This window comes from Neofelis nebulosa, chromosome 8, assembly GCF_028018385.1.
Source record: "Neofelis nebulosa isolate mNeoNeb1 chromosome 8, mNeoNeb1.pri, whole genome shotgun sequence".
Classification (NCBI taxonomy): domain Eukaryota; kingdom Metazoa; phylum Chordata; class Mammalia; order Carnivora; family Felidae; genus Neofelis; species Neofelis nebulosa.
Window position 1 is genome coordinate 23,471,477 of NC_080789.1, and position 23,276 is coordinate 23,494,752.

Here is a 23,276-nt window from a genome sequence, read left to right on the forward strand (position 1 = left end):
TGATCCTCCACTGCTTGTATTCTGTCTCTCTCTCAAAAGTAAATAAACATTAAAAAATTTAAAAAAAAGAAAGGAAAATGACATTGGTGTGAGACGGGAAGCTACTGGTCAAGTGAAATGACCTGAGTTATGTTTTTTAGGTTAGTTTTTTTCTCTTCAGGTAAAAACTGCCCTGACACTTACCTTTACATGACATACAGGTCATATTAAAGAGAAAGAATGGCCTAAGGATAGGTTCTGTGGGTCACCTATCCTGACACAGGGAAGGTAGTAATCAAGTAAATTTGGAACATGATGCATACCCTCTCTTCATCTCGGGGGTTTTGGTGTACATTAAGCATTCTCTCAGCAGATAACCTCTGCTTCAATAAGTGTTTCTCAATATTATTTGATCTTACAACAATTTATAACAATATCTATTAACAACCTGAGAACTCACTGATCTAAAGTCTTCAAGTACCAAATGGTCCATTGAGGCCAGTGGGGCCAAGTTTGTGACAATCTTTAGTATTCAATTCATAAATTGATCGTCGTGATTGGTGCTGTTCTGGCTTATTATGTCTAGAATAGACAGTGGGCTTCAGGTGTGGTAAATGAAATATGAATTGGGTTTCCTAGGCAAAAGCACTGAGATGGATATTGAGGAAATGATGCGATTAGAAGTTTTTCTTAACACTTTCATGCTGGGTTGAAAGTCCATCTGCTAGACACCCCTGCTGGATGAAATTCTCATAGGTGGTTTGCTGGTCCACGTTGGAAAATATTTCGTGATAGATACCTTTCTCTGCATTTTCTCTTTTGCAATGTCCAATTTGGAGATGGAGGTAATAAGACCCAGGCTTGACTAACGAGCCTTGGGGAAAACAATGTTCCTGGAGGCAGCAAACAGGACTAGGAGAATAGTAAATTTGGTCCCAGCCTCTTGGTTCTCGGCAATGAGGTTTTCAATCATAACCTGCATCCTGCTCATTTGCTGAGTCAACTTTGCTAAAGGGCTTAATCTGGTGTGAGATACTCCATGGCCACATCCCTGCTAACCTCTTCAGACTTACTTCTCACAACTCACCACCTCCCATGACACCTAACTTCTTCAATCCCTTAAATATACCATGTTCTCCTTCTCTTTCCCCTGGCCATATTCCTTCAGCTGCAAACCCTCTCACTTCCTAGCTAACCCCCAGTCCTCTTTCTTTCCCATTTTTATTGAGACGGTAGTTGATATTCAGCACAATACTTTGACTTACATGTATTGTGAAGTGATTACCACAATAAGGTTAGTTAACCTCCATCATCTTGTAGGATACAATTTTAAAGAAAGAAAAAAAGCATATTCTCCTTATAGATGAGAATTCCTAGGATTTGCTGTTTTAACAACTTTCATATATATCATACAGCAGCCTCATCCTCTTTCACATCTCAGTTTAGATATCACTTCCCCTAGGAAGTTTTTTATATTTGTTGGGAGTTTTTTTTGGTTGCAAGTGGTAGAAGCCAAATCTTTCTTTAAGCAGAAAAGGTGATTACATGGCTCATAAAATGTTGGAGCATTGGCTTGACTTTGGAACCCGAATGGACTGGAAGTGCACCTGCCGCCAGCATTGATGCTAAATCTGATTCAAGAACCTGACTTTCCAACCAGCGTACCTGCTAAGGCTTGGGTGCCTTGAAGGCCAAATGGTTCCACTGGGGGCCTTTGTATTCATCTTTCTCATATATAAATCAAAATCTCTCAGAGATGAGTCTGATCAGTGTAGCCCAGGGAACACACCTGTGCCCCAGTTACAAAAGAGGCTGGGGTGGCGAGTTTTCTGGTTCCTGTCTTAGGGAAAAGGGATGCATATGGCTGAAAATTTCCCAAGGATTAAAAAAGGGATCAAAGATGCAGGGCTAACAGCCAACATGACAAATGTTCACCACCTATTTACTGATTTTGTAACTCTGGGTTAGGTGCCCTTCAAAGTACTACACTTCCCCATCTTGGCATCTTACTCCCACTTCCATGTTGTAACCAGCTCTTCATTATTTTATAACTTTCCCCAGACTGTCTATGAGAGAAAGGACTGCTTGTTGTCAACTTCTTTTTATTCACAGTTAAATTCCCAGTCCCTAGCTTCTATTGCTCTGCACATAGTAAGTGCTCAATAAAGATCTGTTGAGAGAATACATTTGGCTCAAGTAGTCTGGACTTCCTAAAGCTGGCATCCAAGGAACTTTCATCTTATAGCTGCTGTATTTTTTCCCTTTATGATTTAAGCCCAACCTTGCTTCTCATTTTTCTCAGCTTTATTGAGACATAATTGACAGATAACATTGTGTAAGGTTAAAGTGTACAGCATGGTGATTTCGTACACGTATGTATTGTGAAATGATAACCACAGTGAGGTTAGTTAACACATTCATTACCTCATGTAGTTACCTTTTTTCCCCAGTGGTGAGAACATTTAAAATCTACTCTCTAAGCAAATTCCAAATATACAACACGATATTGCTAACTATAGTCAGCATGCTATCCATTAGAACCCCAGAACTTATTTGTCTTACAACTGGAAGTTTGTACTCTTTGATCAACAACTCCTCATTTTCCCTGGCTCTCAGCCCTTGGTAACCACCATTCTACTCTCTGTTTCTATAAGTTAGATTTCTGTAAGTAGATTCCACATATAAGTGAGACCATGCAGTATTTTTCTTATTCTGTCTGACTTATTTCACTTAGCACAGTGCCCTCAGAAGTCATTCATGTTGTTGCAAATGTCAGTATTTCTTTGCTTTTAATGGCTGAATTTTATTCCATTGCATATTTATATATACCACATATACATTCATCTAACATCAGACACTTAGGTTATTTCCATGTCTTGGCTATTATGAATAATGCTGTAATGGGAGAACTATTTCTTTGAGATAGTGTTTTTGTTTTCTTCACATATATACCCAGAAGTGGAATTGCTGGACCAGCCTTACTTTTTAGCTTGTTCCCAATTCTATCATTAGATCAAGGAAAATTACCCTGAGCGCCAACCTTTTTGCTGAACTGGAAATCTATAAGCTTTTGCCAGCTTTTTATTACTTCAAACTCTTCTCTTGTACCCTCAACCTTTGAATGGAATTGCATTCCCAACCAGGAGGATGACTCAGGAGCAAGGCATTCCCACCTGCTTAACTCCCACATTGTTCTAGACTGCTTCTCTTGTATATGTCATTCCAGTGCTGTTTTGCCTTTCACATTTGGATAGGCCTGAAAATTGAGTTTACTCCATTAGTTCTAGGACTCCCAGTTCCAATTTTCTACTAGCCCAGCACAGAGGGCCTAGCCTAGCGTTCCTTAGAGTCAAGCCCAAATGAGGGTGGATGGGTGGAAGAATACAATATCCCATTTGGCCTATTTGTATTTGAATTAGGGTGGAATAGCCCAGTGAAAATGCCAAGTGGGCATATACTGCTCTTGAGCTCACGGATGAAGTCATAGCCAGAGCTGAGAATTTCAGAATTATCAGAAAAGCAGAGTGGCTAGAGTATGAAAGAATCCAAAGAGCTAATGTAGAATGGGAAGAGAGGCAAAGACCAAATTCTCAGTCTGTTTGCAAGACAGGGGGAAGAGCCTGTTCAGATGAAGAAATCAAGAGCATGAAATATGGAAGAAATAAATGATTAAGTTTGTGGGGAGATAGGAGAGATTAGGTAAAGAATACAACCGAAGGGATTTTCTTAGAAAGAAGGGTGGAAATATCCTTGAAATGAAAGGAAAATAAGCAAGGAGTGAAGGTCCAGAGATATAATGAAGTGAGGGTGGGAGGGGTCCTAAAGGAGTAGCATGGCTGAAAGCTTTTATTCTTTCAGATCTGCTGAGAGTTGTGTGACTGAGATGTCCTTAAGGCCTTGAAAAGAATGGAGATGGTCTGAAAGAGCTGCTATAAGGAATGGGAAGGGGCTGTTTAGGGATGCAGTAAAGTATCAGGATCTAACAGAAGTGGAATGATGTGAGTTTTAGTGGCTGCCATCACTACTTTTCTTTGAGGTAATAGCAAATTATTCAAATTAAAATCCTCCTGAAATTAATAATATTTTAAGTTGTGGTTATAGTTTAAAGATAGCAAAAAATGAAATATACTTAAGATCTCAAATTAATTTCCAGTGACCCACATTCCAAGTTTTCTTGAGAAAGCTTAAGTGTGATACATCTCAAAACAATAAGGCTGGAAATAGAACTAGTACTTATTGAATATCTCTGGCATACCAGACCCTGGGGTGAGAGACTAAGAGAAAAATTACCAGGTGTACTCACAACTGCAAAGAAAAGAACCCCCCCCGCCCCCCCCCCCACCATTCTCGGAACCAGCCAGGGTGTGCCCGGTTGTGGTCTGACCTAAAGGTGGGAACCAATCAAGTTCTGCTGAGTGTTCAAATTTAAATGTCAACCAATAACAGCTCTGTAACCACGAAAAATCCCTAACTTGTTTGTGCCTGTCTATAAAAGAAGCTGTAAGATCCTCGCTCGGGACCTCTTAGCATTACCGGTAACGAGTGCACGGAGGTCCGGTTCGAACCTGTAATAAACGACCCTTGCCGCTTGGCTTTGACTCTGGACTCTGGTGGTTTGTTCTTGGGGGTCTTTCGAATTTGGGCATATCAGGGGTAGGCGCTTTATATGTGTTGTCTTGTTGAACTTTCACAGCATCCTTTAGAGGAAGCAACTAATACCTCCATTATGACGTGCAGAAAATGAAATATAAAAGGGCATTCTAGTCCAGGCCACTCATCTAGCAAGTGGAAGAGAGAGGATTTGAACCTAAGTCTTGGAATGCCAAAGCTTGGACTCTTTTCACTTCTTCATGTTGTGAGATGATTATTAGGTCTCACTGAAGAATCACTTTTCTTTCATTATATCCATATTGCCTTCTAGGTAATCCCTGATTTTGTGAAACAAAGACAAGTTTGATAGAATACATGGTTTAATCTGCTATTCCTCAGAGTCCAAGCATAATAGACAGTAGAGGAAAAGATAGATGAAGGAGAATTTTAGAATAATTTCCAGAGATGCCATTGGGAAATTCTTACTTTCTTCTTAAATATGCCAGAAGATTTCAAGCCTTGAAGTGGATTCTAAATGAGAAATGAGAAAGATAAAGCTAGAAAAAGAGGCTTCAACTAGAATCATATTTAGTCTATTTGATATTTCTGGATCCTGTATTGGTCTCATCTAGATTGCTTTCTCACATTACTTAGTTTCTCCCTAGCAAACCAAAAGTAAAACCTGGAGTAGAAATGAACTCTTCATAAAACTAATGTCAAATTAGTAGAGTTACTAAAGTTAAAAGCAAATGTGATCATAAAATCCAAAGGAATGTAGCAAAATTACTGGATAAAAGATTAAAATATAAAAATCAATTACATTTTTATAGTAGAGCACATAAAAACATTAAAATAATCTAAAAATTATTATTTACATTAGGTGTTAAAAGTATCAAACACTTAAGAATGCATTTACCAAAAGAAATGTAAAACTTCTACACTGAAAACTTTAAAATTACCGCATAGCTGAGAAACATTAAAGCCTTCTTAAATAAATGGAGAGGGTACCATGTTTACAGATAATAATATTTTTATGATGCAACTGTCCTCAAGTTGATCTATAGATACAATGGAATCCTGATTAAAATCCAGTAGATTAGTTATTTTTGGGCTAGAAATTGCCAAGTGGATTCTAATCTTTATATATATATATAATATATATATACAGATTAGAATATATGTTATATATATGTGTTATATATGTGTGTGTTTTATATATATGTATACATTTGTATACATGTACATATATATATACATTTACATGGAAATGTGAAGAACCTAGGACAACCAAGAACAAAGTTAGGGTGTTTATACTACTATATATCATTCATATATTAATGTATCATCATAAACTGATATATCACCCATAAAACTGATATATCACCCATAAACTGATGATGTAGCCTTTTGGGTTCCAGTTTTATGGGGAAAAGACTGCCTATTAGATTTTTCATCTTGGGCAGGCCTACGTTGGTTTTTTTTTTTTAACTTTTCCATGCATCATATCAACCATTAAAATTGTACTTTAAAGTTATTCTGTTAGGCAAAGTACCTAAACATTAAATTAAGTTTCAGTGCTTTTAATTTTTCAGAAATCCTACTTTCTCTCAGTCCTTGAATTTTATTATCTGATTATTGATATTGTTTTTAAGAAAAAATTTAAATTCAGAAATTTTAGTTATTTTTCAGCAAAAGAATTTATCAAGGTGCCCAGATAACCTTATTGTTAGAAATGGAAGTCCCCTGCACATGTTAAGTTTGAGACACATTTGAGAAACCCAAGAAAAGATAATAGAAAATTTGTTTTGTGAGTCTAAAGTCAAGGAAGAGGTCTATACTAGAGACATAAATTTGGAAGTTGTTGGTGTAAAGATAGTATTTAAAGTCGTAAGTTTGATGAGATCCACAAAAGAGTGGGTATAGGTGGAGAAATGGTCTAAGGACTCCTGGACACATAAAAGTTTAGAGATTGGGTAGATGAGGAACCAGTAAAGACTAAGACACATTAGTGAACAGGAGGAGGAAACTAGGAAGGTGTGGACTGCTGGAAAATAAGTAAAGAAAGAGTTTCAAGGAGGACAGAATGGTCAAATGTACCAAATGATGCTGAAAGATCAGTTACAATGAGGAACTAAGGTGAATAAAACTCATTGGGCTCTTTGGCCTCAGTAATCTGGAAGCCAATGACCTTGAGTAGAATATTTTTGGTGGAGTGCAGGCGGCAAAGCCTGATTTGAATGGGTTGAAGGCATAACAGAAAGAGAGGAAATTGGAGCCAGCATCTACCAATAAGTTTTTATACAAATAGATATAGACAGAGAAATGGGGAAATAGTTCTAGGACAGGTAGAGTTAGGTCTTTTGGAAGCCAAGAAAAATTATAGCATTCTTGTACATTTGCAAAAATGACCCAATAAAGAGAAAAAGTTCATGATACAGCAGAGACAGAAACAAATTTCTGGAGTGATGTTTTTGAGTAGGCAAGGTAGATGGGATTTCATGCACAAGTGGATAGGCTGGCCTTAGGGAAGAATATGGGCAGAGCATACTCAGAAGATAAAAGAAACTTTCTGAGCACATATGTGAGTGGGTGTATAGTTGTAGTGGTATGAGCTCATAGGAATCAAACCTTCTGATTTTTTTTAGTAAAAGAGAAAGCATGTTTATCAACTGAGAATGAGAATGAGCAGATATTAGAACTTGGAAGAAATAGAAGGAGGCTTCTAATAGTAATGGTGGAGAGTGAATGAATATGGGGCTGCCAGGTAGCTCTAAGGCCACTTGGGGTGGGGGGGGGAGATTATGAATTTAAAGTGAAATCAGCCAGTATGATTGTGTTTTTCTTTAGGTCTGTTCAGCTGTGCATGTGTGAAGTATGGAGCAAGCAGAAAAGTGTACTTAGGCAGAGCTGGGGTTGTGGCAGGTGTGGGGATGAAGTCAGAGCATGACAAAAGAGAGCTGTGTGGAAGGGAGTGATATCTCTGATTCTTGGAGATGTTAAGCAAGATAAGAAAAACCTGAAGATCCTGAAATACAGTGAAAGGAAGGTAAGGACTTCAGATTGTCAGAGCAGATGGGTTGAAGAATTGTTGTAGTTGGAAGACTACATGGAATGTGCTGGAAAGATAGGAAGTGGTATAACAGAGGGGGTACTAAAATTGAATTTACAGGGAGTGGTTGCAACTTTTGGTGATGAGAAGGCATTATCATGGCAATGAATGTCAAAGGTAAGGTGAGGACAAGATCATCAGAAGAAAAGAGGTCCAGAGAGTGAGAGACCAATGTATTGGAAGGATAATGTACATCAACGGTCAACAAACCATAGCCTCATCTGGCCTGTTGCAAGGTTTCATATGGCCCTGGCATATGAATCTGGATCTGGATAGCATTGTGAGCCACAGAGATGAATTGGTGCTTCCCTTCACCGTGTTTACCTCCACTCCCAGCACCAACCCATCCAGCATGGTGGCCACACTTCATTGCTGCTCAAGAGTCATGCTTGGCAACTGCCGGGTACCAAGTTGTGGAATCACGTCTGGCCTTCTGCCCAAACTGAAATGGTTGGGCTTTCCAGGAGGAAGCAGTGTTCTGAGATCAGGGTCACTGAAGCAGAGGGTGAAACTGACTATGATGGCAGCCACAGACAGATGGGGTGGGAGGAACAGGACAGGAGTTTTCTGCTTTGTTATGTAAGTACCTACATAATATTCTTGCTTTTGTCCCTTGGCCAACAAAGTCTAAAATATTTCCAACTGGCCAGGCTCTGATCTGAGAACTGAGCAAGAATTGGGATAAATTAGTATTGGAGAGAATGACAGTGAGATAGGAGCAAAAATCCTCAAAAAAAATTAGGGAAAATGGATTAAGGGATATTAGTTGACTGTACTGAGGAGGGTAGTGGATGGAACAGTCTGATGACATGAGATTAAAACCTGGGTCCTGGCTTCCCCACTTTTTTAATATTCTTAGAAAGCCTGGAGTGAGAATGACCAAGGAATGGCAAAGTTGTTACTAGGAATAAAAATACAGTTTCAAGCGGGCTTTAAAAAGTCATCATCTTACCATTATCATTATGGAACTATAAATGGTTATTGTGCTGAAGTAGAATTTAATAGACTCTTGAAAACTTATAAAAAGGTTAAGTATATAATCAATAGTGAACCATCATTGTAGAAATTTCAGCAAGTTTTAATGCAGTTCTGAAACCCAACTTTCCTATGAAACTATTCTAAGTGTCCTTGGTTTCAACTCTAATGTCTTCCTCAGAAGTAAACTTTCCATGCAAATTATTTATTGCCTGAAGAAACAGGGTCCACAGGAAGCTAAAATTAGAACCACCATCCTAGGAATTGTTATTGAATATTTCAAACAGCTGATGTTCTCTTCCATCACAGTCATAGCAAGGTACATAGAGGAACAATGGAATCATTTTTAATGGATGGGTACTTTTATACGCTCCTCTTTCTTTTTGAAAATTATCTTCGAGGGCTGAATTACACCAGTGATAGGCAGCATGAAATGATGAAAAGCACCAAATTTAAGTCTGGATTTCTAATCCACCATTTCCCAGTGGTGTGGTTTTGCACAAAGGACTAACCCTCTTTGGTCCAAAGTTTCCAAGACTGTAAAATGGGAATAATATTATTATTAAAGCACATTGGATTATTGTGAAGGATAAATGAAATGTGTGTGCAAGTTTTTAGCTCTATCTGGCATATGAAGTAAGCCTAAATCTGAACTAGCAAGATGTTTCATTGATCCTCAGACAACATTCTTCCAGGGTCATGACTTTTTAAAAAGAGTTTATAGTTTTGTGGAAAAGAGGAATTTTCTTTTTTTTTTTTTTAATTTTTTTTTCAACGTTTTTTATTTATTTTTGGGACAGAGAGAGACAGAGCATGAACGGGGGAGGGGCAGAGAGAGAGGGAGACACAGAATCGGAAACAGGCTCCAGGCTCCGAGCCATCAGCCCAGAGCCCGACGCGGGGCTCAAACTCACGGACCATGAGATCGTGACCTGGCTGAAGTCGGACGCTTAACCGACTGCGCCACCCAGGCGCCCCAAGAGGAATTTTCTTAGAATATTTCAAATGACTATTATGTGCTATTTAAGCCATAAAGTAGCAAAATTAATGAGTATCTCTAAGAGAGAATACAAAATGTTATGTATACAAACTTAGGTCTCCATACTCATTTATTGTATATAATAGGCCAGAGAGCCAAAACTCCAAAAAAGAGTGCTGGTAGCTAAGGCCTACTGGGGAATCCATGTTCTACTTAAGAGCAGCCAGATGTTTACAACAATATGTTCTCTCCTCCCCTAAATCATCAGATTTAGCTAGTGGGCCAAAATTTTGTGGCTATGTGTAGACTGTGAGATCTGTGCATAGGCCTTCGGTGTTATTGAATGAAATCTCCAGACCTTTATGAATATCCTCCTAATTTTGTTGATATGCACCAACTTCTATTGCTGATAGCTAACTACCTGCATTTTTAACTTTCACTAAAGTTTGATCTTTCACTGTATGGCCATTTGTCATAAAGAAACAAGGATTCTGTCACCTCCTGGGAATTTTGCATACCTCAATAATGAGCTGAGAATAGCAAAGACCCATTGAGATATAATCCAGGGATTAGGTCTACTTCCTAGCTAAGTAGTTTGTTCTCATAAGCTAACTTCACAATCACCCGAGACTCCAATTTCTGCCTCAGCAAAATAAAGATTGACTGTAGTATGGCTCAAATTTTGGGATCCCTAGCTGTAGTCATAGGACATGGTTCAAATCCTGGTTTGACTGAATTGCTTAACTTCTCCAAACTTTGTTTGTTTGTTTGTTTGTTTGTTTTTCCTGGGAGTTTTAGATTGATCAGGCTGGTGAAGAGTAGTAGTAGTAGACAGAGGGGATGAGAGGTCATGGTGAGTGGTAAGCTTTGTCTAGGGGAAATTAACAAGAAAAACAACATTGTCAATGCAAAAAGCAAGAGTGGAGTTGAAAATTGAAAAATCACAGAGGTCAAGAGGCTCCAGAAATGGAGTAGGGAGAGGGTAAGAGTGAGGTGAAGCAAAGCAAGAGGTGCCAGGCATTTCCCAGGAAGCAGACGCTGTTCTGTAATGCTTGGTTTTATCACATGCTAAGTGTTTTCTGATTTGAATCTCAGTTGCCCTGGTTTAAAGCAGAAATCGCAAACTGGCGGCCCACAGATCAAATTCAGCCCACACACCAAGGTAATAATGATAAGAAAATGTGTACTAACATTTAGTACACATGAGACTTGGTCTAAGTATTTTACACTTACTAGCTCATGGAAACTGCTAAATAAGCCCGGGGATGGATACCATTAGTATCCTCAGTTTCCAGATGTGGGAACTGGGTTAACAACCAGTTAACTTGTAGCATTGGGCTTTAAATCTAGGTAGACTGGTTCCAGAGTCTATACACTTACCCATCATCCTATCAAAGGGGCCATGTCCTAATATTGGGGAGAACACACTCAGGGCTTGCAGAAAAAGCCTAGACTCTGGGCTGCTGAGGGAATAGTCACTTAAAACCAGCTTCCATGCAAAACAAACAAACAAAAAACAAAAACAGCTTCTGCCCTTTGGCTACTTTCTTTATACATATCTTGGTCTTGTTCTCCCACCATTTTCTTGAGCATCTTTTCATCTGTCTTAACTGTCATCAACATATCATCTTAACAGATTACTTTAAAATAATATGTTTAGCATATTACCTTAACATGTCTATGCTTTTCTTAGCTAACATGTATTTTGCCCACCCAATGTTTTGAAAACATTGAAAGTAGCTGACAACATTTTAAATTTGAGAGGTTTCACATAAAAATCCTGATTTCTGGCTTTTTGCAAGAAATTGGAGGACCGGGGGAGTTTGGGATGGTGTTCATGCTGATGACTGTCATGGTGTCTGGCAGAACAGGTGCCACTCTGCAGAGACCTGTGGTCCTCACCCACCTTTGCTACATTCATTTATGTCACTTGCCTTTCCTCAATAGAACTTTGTGATCCCTGGTTTAAAGGTCCCAGGTGGGCTGATAGCACCAAGTATAGCAGAGTGATGTCAAGATCATACAAAGAGACATGTAGGAAACAATTGAATTTATTTATTTATTTATTTTTAAATGTTTATTTATATACTTTGAGAGAGAGCATGTGTGCTCAAGCGAAGTAGGGGCAGAGAGAAAGGGAGAGAGAGAATCCCAAGCAGCCTCTGCCCTGTCAGTGCAGAGCCTGACGCAGAGCTTGATCTCATGACTGTGAGATCATGACTTGAGCTAATATCAAGAGTCAGATGCTTAACCAACTGAGCCACCCAGGCACCCTAAAACAATTGAGTTTAAAATACAAAAGTGATAACCAATTGAAACTAAACCAATTGAACTAAACCAATTTAACCAATTGAAACTAAACTCCCCAGCTACGTACATCTATTTGTATGATTTTAGAGCTTGAATTTTATAACTAATGGCTAACATCTAGTTAACCCTTTCCGGTGACCGAGAATGCTATGCATTGACTAAATTGGTTCACTTTATGCCAGCACACATAATAAGGCTATGTTGTCCAGGCCCTTGGCATCTAAGTAGGATCTTAAGACTGGTTCTGGGGAGAGTGATGCATGTCATTATGAAGCCTAGCCCTTAAGAAAGCCTTCCAGATATTATTATCCGCTTTCTTCCCCTTCCATGGAATCTTGGATACCACGAGCTAAAGATGATGGCATTACAAGATAGAAGGATTTAGATCACAGTGTCATTACCTGCAGAACTGCCAGCTGGCATGGACCATCTGCATTGGAGAAATTGCCTTCTATTTTGTTGGGCCAGGGGGACTGAGGTTGGCTTGTTACTGTAGCTACTGTAATTACCATGGCTAATAGTCTTAATATTACTCTGTTTAAAGAAACTCTGTTCTCACAGCTACCTTGTAAATTCTCTGCTATCCCATTTTGCAAATGAGGGAATGGAGGCATGGAGAAATTAGTAACTTGACCCAGGTTACAGGACTAATCAATAGCAGAGTGAGGATTTGAACATAGCTTCAAAGTCTCACCATTGTCCATACTGCCTCTCAGCAAATTGCTACTGAGCATGTGTGAAGCAAGGTTCTCGGAATCCAAAGTCCATAAACACACACCGCCCCTATACTTAAGGACTCACAGTATAACAGTGGAAGTAACCTCATGAACAGATTAGGTAATCTGACATGCTTGTTGAGTGATTATGTGTCAGACACTGTGGTAGGGGACGAAGTTCCCTGTTGTGAAAGTCGGTAGAGGGTAGATCAGGATGGAGACATAGAGGAGGGAGAAACCACTTCACATAAGAAAGGCAGGGGACATCTCAGGGGAGACAGCAGTCTGCTTGGCTCCAAAGTGCTGCTTAGGCTTTTGCCAGGGTTTGAATAATTCCAGAGGCTCGATAAGCATGTCCTATTTCTCAAGTACACACGGCCTGAAGCCCTTTCCTCTCTGACTTATAAGCTTTTTCTTTATCCAGTGAAGTGATCATCACTGCTTAGTTATTTTAGGAACAGGAGCAGAGAACAATTAAAAAATCATCAATTACTGTAAATAAACTTGGCAGTCAATATCCCTCATGATACCATAAACCCATGCAAGCTATTGACTCACTAACAGGTGAATAATTCTCCAGGATCAATGATGACAATAATGCTTTGCTAAATTTAGAACCATCAAAATAAACATACAAGTACATAGGGTCAAAACAATTCTTCATATCCACAAGGGAAATTTTCATCAAGTTAATGTGCCATGATAAAGCAAAAACAAGTGGGAAAAAAAATCCACTTCTCCTTGAATGTACTTTTTTTTTTTTGCCTGCAGAGGATTCTAGAATTATTTTCTTTGTTCCTAAACTTTATGACATTCCACGCAGCAGTGATATTAGCTTAGAAAAATGATGACTAGTCAGCATCCACATGGAGGCACTCTTTTTAAGATATTTGTGAAAGAGTTCCATAACCTTTAGCATCCCATGGCTTCAGCTTGGTTATTGCAGTGGTTATTTGTAATCCTTAGTGTTTGCTGTTTTCCTCATGTTATATAGGTCATCATGGCATTTTGCATACTCTCCATCTGCAATGTATAGTGGTTGGAACTGTTTTTTAACAGTGGGGTTTATAGTAAGCTGAAATTTTATATGATCTAATATATTCTAATACTTATTACCGTATATATTTATGTACATGGGTACATGGAGCTATGTGCTGAAATTAAGAGTGAGTCCAGAGAGTCCGGAGTTCTAATCCTGTCTCTGCCTGGCTCTGGACTTGGCCAAACTCCTTTACCTCTCTGAGCCTCTATTTCCGCATCTATTAAATGGAGTTCATGGGAGAATCTTTCTCATACGATGGAAGAGTTTAAATGAATGGAGGAAATGTAGATAGGGGTAAGCAGAATAAATAAAAAGGAAAGGCACTCAGGGTTGGGTTGAGAGAAAAAAAAGACTCATGCCATTTCCTTGCTCATGGCCTTACATAATTTTCCTTCACCTACGATATAAATACTAAAGTCTGAATTCCTTAACTGAACTTCAATATCCTGTATATTTCTTACTCCTTTCTAACTTTATCTTCCCATAGTAGTCTGTGCTTAGATTACGAAGACCTAAGTTCTAGCCCAGCATTTCCCATTTATCAGCTGTGTGGTTTGAACAGGCTGCTGAACCTCTCTGAACCTTAGTTTTCCCAACTGAAAAATGTAGATGACAATGATCTTATAGGTAGTAGTGACAGTTGGATGAAACACTCAGCATAGAACCCCACGTATCATATTCACCCAGTAAACTATTCTCCTTCCTCTTTGCTTGTATGAAAAGTCCTCTATAAACTGTAAGTCATTTGGAAGAGTTATGTATCATCATCATTCTGACAGAGCAGCTGGCCCGAGCCACACTCTATTTATGCAGCTTCAGAGACATTGTATAAATACATAAATGCCTAGGTAGAATGCAGACGCATCTCACTTCCTAGTGACACTGAGTCTGCAGCTGCCAGTGAAAGATGACTCTAGTGGGACACCCATGAGAAATAAGCGTTTACAAGACTTAATTAGGACAAAGGGTATGGAACAGAGAAGATTAAAAACCCCATCCAGTAGGACATTGCAAATTGGCCAGAAAGTATAGCGGGAAAAAAACAAAAAAGAAAATTGTGTCTGGGACAGGTTTTCCATGGGCATTTCCATTAGGGTGAGACGAGTTGCTTCTCCCTGGAGAATCCTCTGGACAGACAGCACTGTGGGCTCGGCCTGCATGCTCTTCAGTTCTGCTGAGTTTCCCCTCCCATGAACTCCTTGGGTTAAATCAACTGTCACTTCTTCCCAGACCCACTAAACACAGTTCTCCGTGATCTTGTAGAAAAGCAACTTTGTTCAGCACTCAAAGCAACTACTGCCTAATCCCATTATTTTTATGGGTGTTGGTCAGATTTTGTTTCTCGCTACAGACATCAGTATTTCAAGTCCTGTTAACCGCCCTTGGGTTCGGTTCAAATAACCTGTGAAAAGTACCGACCGATCCTTAATGGGACAGTCAATTCACCTTTCCATTCCAACACCAAAAAAGTTTTCCATTTTGATATTTATGAAAATTACTGTGATAAATCACATTGAAGCCCAGTCCCATTTCCCTTGCTATTAGACCCCATGCCAAATCTTGTCGGACCTGCATTCAATTTGCTTTCACATAATAGAAACCCTGTGCATCTGAGGAAGGAAAGTAGCCTATTTTTCTGGTGGTAAAAAAGAATTGCTCCTTCTCACACATGCATCAGGGGAAGCAGCTCCTCTTACAAATCCAGCAAATCCTCTGTAAGAGGGTGGTTTATGTCCCTGCCGATAAGGAACAAAACAAAAAGAAATACAGTAATTGTGGCATTAGCAAGTCATGGAACAACTACTTTTGAATATTTATGTTTTTAGGCAATTTAAAATGCATGTTCTTTTTAAAAAGAGACTGAAGAGATATACCATTTATTAAGCCCATAGCAGATGCAAGGAACGTATTCAGTACTTATGAGATTTACCTTATTTAATCTTCCCAACCTTCTGAGGAAATGTTATAGATATTAAGTAACTTCTCCAAAGCCATGTACCTGCCAAGTGATGGAGTTAGGTTTGTACTCAGGTCTCCTAGATTTCAAAGTCCAAATTGTTCTTGTCTACTCTGCTGACTCTCTCTAACTATAGAAACTTATTAGCAGAATCAGTTAAAAATGAGAAACTCCCAAATCAATCATATTTTTTTCTGCACAGCTCTCTAATTATTAAATGACTTGGTAACTTATGGTCAATAGGAAAGAATAATACCTTTTTTTCAATTTAGGCTCGGTAACTTGTTAGCTGCGTGATCTCAATCAAGCATCTTAGATGCTTGAACCCTCCGTGTTCTTATCTGTAAAGTGGGGATAATAATAATATCTACATTACAAAGTTGCTGTGATTTTACAAATAAGATATATAACTCTTCCAGCAGAAGAGCAGGTGAATTGTTCAATAAAAGGCAGCCATTCTTTCTTCTTGTACTGAGTGGACATTTACTCAGTGATACTGAAAATAGCTACTCCAATTGATGCTAATATTTTGAACCAGAAAATTAGAATGTCTAAAGAATCAGGAAAAATAAAGGGCTGAGAAATGGTTTCTTCATACATATAACTACTAGCAATTCTAGTAGATGTTAAAGAATTACTAATGCAACCCACAAGGCAAATAGGTGGGTAAAAGGTCGGAACAACAAATGCATTCCTTTTTCTCCACAAGCTTAGAGTGCTTAGGGTAAAAATAAATTTGTAGTTTTCCAGTGAGCCTTTTTATTCATTCTTAAAAAAAAAGCCATGCCATAAATTTAACAGGTCTTAAGCTATAAGTCAGAGTAATTTTTAAAGTGGTAGACCAAATTATATGCATGCTACCTAGTAGCATTTTTCTGAAAACACTAATATTGCTCTAAATAGTGTCAAAATGGGCAATTTCTGAAAAAGCAGAAAAGAAACGTTGCAAGCATTTTATTACTACTTTTGATAGTCCTCTGGCTGAACACTTTCGTATTGGGATTATTCTGGATAATAAGAATAAGTGAACACACAAACATCATTCTGTAGATGACTTCTCTCTTCCTTCTTATTCCTTGATAGCAGCAAATATGCAGAACACGCTGAAAAATTCTGTTGTGGGCTTTTTATTGAGGTAAAAAATCACTGGGGACTCTGCCTAATGAAAATCATTGCACCCAACCACAGGAAATCAAAAGAGTCAAAGACTCTGACCTTGAATTTTAGAACTTTTTTTTGACCGTCAGAAGTGCATTTCCCTATATTGGTCTATAATAGCACCATGGAGCAGGTTGGAGGGTGGGGAGATGTAGAAAGCTCTGAGTGATCTTTGCTATTTCATGTCCAGCACAAGACTCTAGATTGGATGCTGGCAGTTTTTAAAAATATATTTTAAGGTTTATTTATTATTGAGACACAGAGAGAGCTAGAGTATGAGCATGGGAGGGGCAGAGAGAGGGGGAGACAGAATATGAAGCAGGCTCCAGGCTCTGAGCCATCAGTACAGAGCCCAATGCGGGGCTCGAACTCAGAAACTGCAAGAGCATGATCCGAGCCGAAGTTGCACACTTAACGGACTGAGCCACCCAGGTTCCCCTGGATGCTGCCATTTTAACCCTTGTCTTCCTTTAAGCTTTCCCAGACAACATGTGTCAGGTGTCTTAATGGGTAGCAGTCCTTCCTCTCTCATTTTGACAAAAATTCTCAGAAACTCTGAGTGGACTGAGATTTACATGTTAAGTTTGAGACTGTAAAGAATCAAGTAGCTTATGCAAAGTTTTATGGAATTTAGGAGAGAGCCCAGACTCAAACCAAGTCTTTTGACCATCAGCCTGTCACTTTGCTCGACGTGAGAGCCTGAAAGGAGAGTTAGTTTTGATAAGAGGACAAGCAGCAGGAGCATGCAGATTGGATCCTTAAGCAGGTACCAGAAAGAGAAAAGGACAACAAGGTGAGACTAGTCCAGTTTTGTCCCAGTTCATCCAGAGCATCTCAGCCCCTGGGCAAATGAGATTCACGATATCTGCAGAGGCCAGAAAACTGGGGGCTGGGGTGGGGGGAACACATAGGGATGGGCAAATTTCCACCCCTGTGCCTTGGTAAGATTGAGGAGACTGGGGCATTTGCCTTCTAGTACTTTTCACCTCTGCTGATAATACTCACCTCACAGAATTATTGTGAAGGTCAGTCTACATAAAGTGCTTAGTAAAAACTTCTAAGAACAGGGTCTGCCATAGTAAAAACTTACTAAATTACTATATTAGGGTAGTATCATAGCTTTACAAAAGAAAGTCCATTCCACTATAGGCGCGTGCATATCCATTATTACAGATTTGGAAAATATCTTTATTAACAAATATTTAGTGCTTAATAGGTGTTTCATATTGTGAACCACTGGTTGGCTCAGTCAGTTAAGTGTGCAACTTCGGTATGATCTCGTGGTTCGTGGGTTTGAGCCCTGCATTGAACTCTGTGCTGACGGCTCAGAGCCTGGAGCCTGCTTCAGATTCTGTGTCTCCCTCTCTCCCATTTGTGCTCTGTCTCTCTGTCTCTAAAATAAATAAACATTAAAATTTTTTTTTTAATATGTGTTTCATAATTATAAACTCTTTTCTTAGTAAGGAAGTACTTTCACACTTTCATTTACAGAGAGGTTATAAAACTTGTCTAAAGTCACACAGTTGGTATCAGAGCTAGGATTCAATGCCAAGAAAAGCCATGTTATCTCTGAAATAAAAGGGTGAGCCCAAAGTATCCATAATCCCAGTACCCAGAAATTTTAATTTTGTTTCTACGTTTGTTTACTTTTTTCTCCCCCATGGTAGTTTTTTTAAAGAGAGATCATTTTAATTTTTTTATTTGATTGTTATGCATTGTCAGGATCACACTTTATGATTTCAAGGTATAGGAACATTAGGTATTGGTAACATATGTACATCCCAGACATTATGCTAAGTGCTCTACATATATTTCCCAACTTGCCCTTCATAGCATTCTGGTCAGGTAGGTCTTATTTTTACATATTACTGATGACAGGAAATTATGTTTTAAAAGTCCTGTTCTTATAGGCTTCTCATTCAAAAATAACTATGTAGCAGAAATCAACACAGCAATTTAGAAGCAATAAAGTGCCTTAGGATAGGCCTGGCCTGATTTCACAGATGAGAAAACAAGCACAGAGAGAATATGACTTTTTCACTATCACGCATTAGGTTAGGGACATAGGGAAGACTAGAACCCAAGATCTCTTAATTTCAGCTGTATGCTCACCCCACATCTCCCCCCACCTCCCCTCACCCACACAGTGTTTTAAATTAGCTCTTTTATCAGTCCCTTCTTTTGCAATTCATTTCCTCCAAGCAGCAGAAGTGACAGAGAGTCAATGTTTCCGAGCTGATTTGTCCCTTAGCATCCTGCCTCGTGATGCATACGGCTGTCTATTTGTCTGCAAGAGCTTCCACAACTCTGTTGATTCTCATGACTGCTTCCATCTGCATGAATCACTCAAGATATCAACATCCTTCTCTTGAGGGACCTACATTATATGCAAAGGGAAGTTAGCTTTGGGCTGAACAAATTGTGTTTGGGAGGACATCTGTGATTCATTTCAACTTAATAGAGATTTAAACAAAATAAAGAAAATACAGTGCGATTGAGCAGAGATAATATGGGGGGTTATGGTTAGAATTTTGTCAGATACAGAAAATCAGACTGTGGATATCTGACTGGTTGGGCTCAGAGTATATAAAATGCACTTTTTAAATAATGTGTCTCTTCACTTGTATGTGGAATTTAGGAAACAAAACAGATGAACATGTGGGAAGGGGAGAAAATGAGAGGGAAGCAAACCATAAGAGACTCTTTTAATGATAGAGAATAAACTGAGAGTTGATGGAAAGGGGTGGGTGGGGGATGGGCTAAACGGGTGATGGGCATTGAGGAGGGCACTTGGTGGGATGAGCATTTGATGTTGTATGTAAGCCAATTTGACAATAAATTATATTTAGAAATAAATAAATAAATAAATAAATACAAATTTGGAAAAAAGGAATAAAATAATGTGTATAAGGTCACTGAAAATAGGGGTGAATAGAAATGTGATAGTGATCATAATAATAATAATATCCCATCTATACAAAGGTCTTATTATGTGCTAGATCCTATGCTGAAACACTTCATTTATATTATCTCTTTATCTTCAAAGCCACCCTGCCGATAATCACTCCCCTGGTGAGGAAGATGAGAGTTTATGTAACTTCCAGCTTAAGTAATTTATAAACACTTACAGCTTGTAGGTGACAGAGCTGGGAGCCATGTTTTTTTCAATGGACACATTTATTTCCCTCTAGAATATAAGCTCCATGAGAATAGGGATTTTTTTTTCCTGTTTTGATCACCTAAAACAGTGCCCAGCATGGATTTACAGTGAAGTGCTTAGAGTCTGGTTTCTGTCACTCAACAGATCTTAACAGGGCCAGCCATGTTATTTTGTTTGCTCTGTAGAGACAAGAATGATGCAGTTGTCAGTTTTTTCCAGTTGAAACTATTAAGGACTCTTATTGGTAGCAACAACATGAGGGAAGAGATACAACTCTTAACTAGGATGAATTATCTGGACAGACCCAAACAACCAGAGAGGCTGTTAGTGTATCTTCCTAAGGCCATGTAAAATGAAAGGATGGAATGTGGGAGAAGGATGGCAGTAAGAGAGAAGGTCAGAGTGACAGCAGTGGCCAGATGCATTTGCAATGCAGTGTTAGGAAGTGACAATGCAGCACAAATGGCTTCTATGAAAATAATAAGGATAATGCGAAAAGCATATTTTCCATTGCCTCTGTTTCCAGATTTTAAGATAATAATGATCGCATGCAAAACATTTTGAAGGGCTAGTTACTGCTGTTCTGCCAAATGGGATTCCTCAACTCTCTGACTGCTATGGCTCATCGAAATGGGCACAGATCATGGCCTGTGGTGTAAACTGTTATGAACATTTCATGAATCGGCCCAGGCTCTTGTGCCTTGACCTGGTATAGGTAACTGGAATTTTTCCCTTGAAGCTGTAGCTAGTATAAGAGGGAAAGGAACTGGCATAATATTTAGTAAGATTTTGAATCTACAGAAAGAGAAAGCATACGCTATGGATGGGACAGACTAAGTGTGATCTCTGGCCAATGATGGGAGGATAGAACCTGCCTCTGACTGCTTGAGATTGCAAGACCTTATTTCTTGACTGTAGAATTCTATGACTCTTTTAGTGAAATAACTTCAAAATTTACATAGAAATGGCTCATTGTTTTCCATTAGCATACAAAGATAGTAGCAACAAAGAAGAGCATTGGCACTTGAACTTTCTTTTCATTCAAGAGAAGGTTGTATGCTGTAGTGATAAGGACATGGGTTTTGGAGACAGATAGACCTGGGTTCAAATCCAGCTCTGCAACTCACTTACCGTGTAGACTTCAGCAAGTAACTGCAATTAGCTCAGTTTCCTCAACAGCAGTTTGAAAGCTGAAGTACTACCAGGCACAGACTGATGGTATATAAACAGATGTATTTATTCTTTGAGGGCTGTTTTAAGGATTAAAGAAAAGTATGTGTATAGTACTGACCCACTATATAAACATTCTATAAATAGTAAATTTCACTACACACACACACACACACACACACACACACATTAAAAGAAACATTAAGGGTAAAAATGTATCAATTCCATAAACAATAGTGCCAAATGCAAGAGTCAAGAAAATCCTTGAATAATTATACAATTAAAATTAAGCTCTGGACAAAGAATATTAACAAGGAAGTCATAAAAGAAAATACATAAATGAGCAACATACAAGAAATCCCTCAACCTCACGTATTGCCTAGGAGATCCAAAACAAACCAAAAATACTATTTTTCACCAAATATGTGGAAAAAATAGAGTAGCTTGATAAGATCTTAAAATAAAGAGAATATGGGAAAATGGCGGTATAAATTGTTATTTTTTTACACAAAGTAATTAGGCAATATCAATTACAGATAAAAACAAGATACTCTTTGACATAGCAATTGCTTTTTAGGATTAATTCTGTTTAAGAAAAAAAAGAAAAATCTTATTCTGGGCCCTAAAACAACTTTTTTAATACATTTAAAAGGATTCAAATTATACAATATAGTCTTTTTTTATGTTTATTTTTGAGAGAGAGAGAGAGAAAACGGAGTGGGGCAGAGAGAGAGACACACATAGAACCCGAAGCAGGCTCCAGGCTCTGAGCTGTCAGCACAGAGCCCAATGCCCAGCTTGAACTCACAAACTGTGAGATCATGACCTGAGCTGAAGTTAGATGCTTAACCAACTGAGCCACCTGGGTGCCCCTAGAATATAGTCTTTGACAAAAATTCATTAAATTAAAGGTCAATAGGAAAATAGCATGACTATCACTAAATATTTGGAAATTAAATGACATGCTTCTAAATAACTGGTAAAAAATAAAATCATAAGACAAGGTAGAATATATTTTGAATCACAAAATATCAAAATTCAGAAGGCAAAGTTATCAAAATTGGTGTGAAATTTATAATATGGAACATTTATATTAGAAAAGATTGTTAGGGGAGCCTGGGTCGCTCAGCCTGTGAAGCGTCCGACTTCAGCTCAGGTCATGATCTGGCAGTTCATGAGTTCGAGCCCCGCACCGGGCTCTGTGCTGACAGCTCAGAGCCTGGAACCTGGTTTGGGTTCTGTGTCTTCCTCTTTCTCTGCCCCTCCCCCCGTCTCTCTCTCTCTCTTAAAAAAAAAGAAAAAAGAAAAGAAAAAAAAAGAAAAGATTGTTAAAGGTCTCAAGAAATGATCTCAGGTTTTACCATAAGAAACTTGGAAAACACATACATAAACACAAAATAACCCAAAATAAGCAAAAGAAAGAAAATAATAAACAGATGAGTAATAAAGAAAGAAATAAAGAAAGAAAATAATAAAGAGAAGTGCATAAATAATGAAGTGGAAATCAGATAAATAATAGAGAAAATGAGTAAAACCAATAGCTAGTTCTTTTAAAAAATCAATATAATTGATAAAACTAGACTAATCCAGACAATAACAGAGAAGGCACAAATTACTTCAAGAATTAATGTGAGGTTATGACTACAGATTGTATAAATATTAAAGAATAACAAAAATTATAAAGAACTTCATGCCCATAAATTTGATAATGTACACAAGATGGACAAATTTTTTGAAAAAGACAAATTACCAAACTCTCCTAAGGAGAAAAATAGATAACCTTGGAATACCCAAATATCTATTAAAGAAATGACATTCATATTTAAAACCTTCCCACAAAGTAAACTCCAGGCCTAGAAGGCTTTGTTGGTAAATTTTCTTCAGCATTTAGGGGAAAAATAGTATCAATTTTGCATACTCTTGCAGAATGTAGAAGAGATGGAAACATTTCTTAATTGACTTGAGACAAGTGTAACCCTGCTATCAAAATTAGACAAAGAGAAGGGGCGCCTGGGTGGCTCAGTCGGTTGAGCGTCCGACTTTGGCTCAGGTCATGATCTCACAGTCTACAGTTTGTGGGTTCAAGTCCCTTGTCATACTCTGTGCTGACAGCTCAGGGCCTGGACACTGC

General features: G+C 38.4%; 1 long non-coding RNA gene across 6 annotated transcripts in view; it reads left to right on the forward strand.

Annotated features, from left to right (window-relative positions):
- The window catches only part of LOC131519043 (uncharacterized), a 102,404-nt gene that overhangs the window by 52,855 nt on the left and 26,273 nt on the right, over positions 1-23,276 (forward strand). For 3 of the 6 annotated variants that reach the window (XR_009265426.1, XR_009265424.1, XR_009265422.1), the window contains one exon: positions 3,838-4,015. The exons of 1 other annotated variant lie outside the window; for it this stretch is intronic. This is a non-coding gene — a long non-coding RNA (uncharacterized LOC131519043). Of the gene's footprint in view, positions 1-3,837; positions 4,016-7,416; positions 7,616-23,276 lie in introns of all 6 variants that reach the window. 2 more of the 6 variants (XR_009265423.1, XR_009265425.1) reach the window with 2 other exon arrangements.